This window comes from Acanthisitta chloris, unplaced genomic scaffold (assembly GCF_000695815.1).
Source record: "Acanthisitta chloris isolate BGI_N310 unplaced genomic scaffold, ASM69581v1 scaffold7213, whole genome shotgun sequence".
Lineage (NCBI taxonomy): Eukaryota > Metazoa > Chordata > Aves > Passeriformes > Acanthisittidae > Acanthisitta > Acanthisitta chloris.
In genome coordinates, this window is record NW_008666496.1 from 54428 (window position 1) to 57662 (window position 3235).

Consider the following 3235-nt stretch of genomic DNA (forward strand, 5'->3'; position numbering starts at 1 on the left):
ACTCACCAAGACAGAGTGGTTGCACATGGAGCAATACAACCATGGGCTGCTAATCTTTTGCACAGGTAACCCGTGGGATTTAGGGGAGTTGTTCCTTCCCTCATTTCATTCTTGCCTAGGCCCTGGACCCCATGGAGAATATGTAAGTACCACATATATGTGTTATGTCAGAGATGACTCCAGCATGGGTTTCTTGTGGAAAGTATGTGGGGGAATCTTCTGGACTACAAATTAAATTCGTAATGTGCACACCTCCGAGTTGTTTCCTCCTTCAAATTTATCCACTATTTTTGCCATTGTTGGGGAAAACGGGATAAAATAGTTCCAGGTTGTGGAACTGCAGGGTCTTGTGTATCTGGTTTCAGTGCAGCTGATGTACTGAGATAGCAGTTTATACAAATGAGAGTAAATTGCTGATGGCTTGTGGAAAGGAAGGAAAATAATTTCTTGGAAATAGAGGAGAGACTATTGCAAATACAATGTATTCCTTCCCAGTCTAACCTTTTCTACTGGTATGTTCTAATTCTATGGAATATATCCACATTTGATCAATATAATAGTTTTCCTTTTTCTAACAGTTGTGATGCATGGTGTTATTTTGATGCTGTAGAAATATTTGGTTCTCTTGCTAAGAATGGCCTGGTGCTTCCTCCTTTTCCTTTCTTTTTCCTGACTTCACTTTCATCCTCTCTCCCTTCTTCCCTGTTTTCAAAGCTGTGAAGAAAGTGTTTGATTTACTATCATTTAATGTTAAAGGTTTCAAGATCTTCAGTCATATGCAGCAAGCTAATATACATGTTAAATATAGGAAACTTATTTTTTTAATAAAATGTGACATTAATAGAAAAAAAACTGCAGAATTAAGAATGAGTTCTTTAAAATGCTACTGCCTTGGTTTAACAAGCTCACTGCCATGTGTGCTTGTTAGGTGTTTGTTCCTAGCATAGTGGTGGGCAACACTGCAGCCTTTTGCAATCTGGCAACAAGTTTTACCAGTGTGTTTTCTGAATCAGATTGATCCAGGGGAAATTAGTGGGGTGGGGACTAGATAGGTTGTTTAATAATTATATGACAACACATGCTCTCCGAGGAAAGTGTAAGTTGTGTATTCCCTTAGAAGATTTAGGATTACAAATGCTTTCAGAGTAGCCTGACTGCATTCTGCAGTGGAAGGTATCAGGTGGCCACCTAATGAAATGTATCTGTTTGTATTGTTTTTCACCTTGGGTAGAATAACAGTTAAGAATTCTTATTAAAGTTTTAGATTACTCAACATAAAAAATGCATGTACTGCTGGTGCACGTTTGCAGGATAGCTGCAAAAGCAGAAGAGACATCTAAGTAGTCCCTTGTGACATCCCTGTTTTTCCTGCTTAAGAAACAGCACTCTCTGTAAAGACCAGAGACTTCAAACAGAACTGTGTTGTTGATTTTTGAGGTTGCACTACATTCTTGTCTCCAAGAATCTAACTTCCTAAACATTCAGTAAAGAACGAGTGACATGATGAGGAAACCATGCTGCTGATTTATTGGTTTTATTTGATTATGTCTTGCATAGCAAGTGAGTAAACAGAACGTGTATGAGTTTTAATTCCCATTAACATAGTTCTTCTGGAAACTGGAGTGAACTACTAGACTTTGCTGATGAACAACCTGCAGCAGGTTCTTTAGTTTAGCAATCCACTGTATTTTTTTTTCCTTTTAAGTAGAATGTATTTTTGGTCACTGGTTAAAGCTTACATTGATAACATGATGCTTGTGTTTTAGCATGTGAACTGAAGAAGAGTAGCTACAAAGGTGCTTGTTCTTTGCAGTTCTGATTCTTGGGGCCACGAAGATGAAAGGTACTGGTGTAAAGATAAAAGACTTTTTATTTTGGTATGACACTTTTTGTAACAGTCTTTGTTAAATGCTGCATACTCAGTATCCCTAAAAAACCCTCTGTGCAGTGACTTGGATTCACAAAGATACTTCTCCACATGTCTTTTCACTCTTCCCATCAACTTCTGGAAGTCGAAGGGGAGCTGGTGTGACAAACCACAGCTTTAAAACAGTAAGAGTGAGGTAACAGCCATTTCACTTCTCTTTCACCACTGTTTTTTTTAAACTAAATTCTTTTTGCTGGACTTAGTCATCCCTGCTCAAAGATGCAATGAAAGATGTGTGTTTTGTAGGCTCCCTCAGGTTAAGGGAGGATGTCATCTGGAAGGTGACTGTTCTCCCTGTGGTCTGTTGTAGTTTTCTGACAGGCTTGATTTTGCTTGCTTTTAACAAATTTGCATGTGGACTCATGCAAACCTGTGGTTACAAAAGGAAACTGGGTAATGTATGACATACCTGAGGGATTCCTTATTCAGTTGAGAGTAATTGCTAGCCACAGCCTAGATCCAAACAGCCAGACTGCAGCTTTGCTGGGGCTTTTTTTTGTTTTCCTTCTCGTTTTCTTTTTTCCTGTGAGGCTCACAGTCAGTGTGCCTGGGGGAAAGTAAACAGTGCTATTTGTGATGCATGATGCTTAAAAAGATACATGAGCTACTTTCATACATGAATATATATGAACAGAAGGTTATCTGGATTTAAAAGTATCCAAATTCTAGTAAATGAGACAGAGACCTTATCGCCCTTTTTTTTTTTTTTTGGTGCCTTTTTCATCTCTACTTATTTGTTAGTGCTTATTAGTTATTACCTAATTCTCTCTGAAGTTCTTTGGGGTATGACTTTACTCCAAAGAATCATCAGTTATGTAATTCAAGAGTGGGAGGAAAGAGAACTATTGGGATTTTTTACATAAAAGAGTCCTGTATATGAAAAAACTGCAGCAAAAAAAGGCAAATGTACTTTATAAGTAGGTGGTTTATTTTAATAGAATAGTCAATCCACATAGTACGTGTGTCCATTTATGCAATGTCATAGTGTCAGGTGATATTTATAAGCTTCATCTTCAGGACCAGACTCTTTTTTAGTGTAAGCTGACTGGATAAGGTTAATGAGAGCCAGACTAGTTTGATTCAGCTAAGTATTTGTTCCCCTGTAAGTTGTGAGGATTCCCCTTAGAGGAAAAGCACCATGCTCTGGCCAGGCTGAGCTTCTGGTGTGCAGAGTCTGTTTAGATTGGACTTTAACCCAGAAATTAAAACGTTAGATTTCCCCAGTGATTGAACTTTGGGAAAATTTTATCAATGATTTACACAAAACTGTGTCTGTTTAAACATATTTCTAAGTTTAGAAACTTGGTT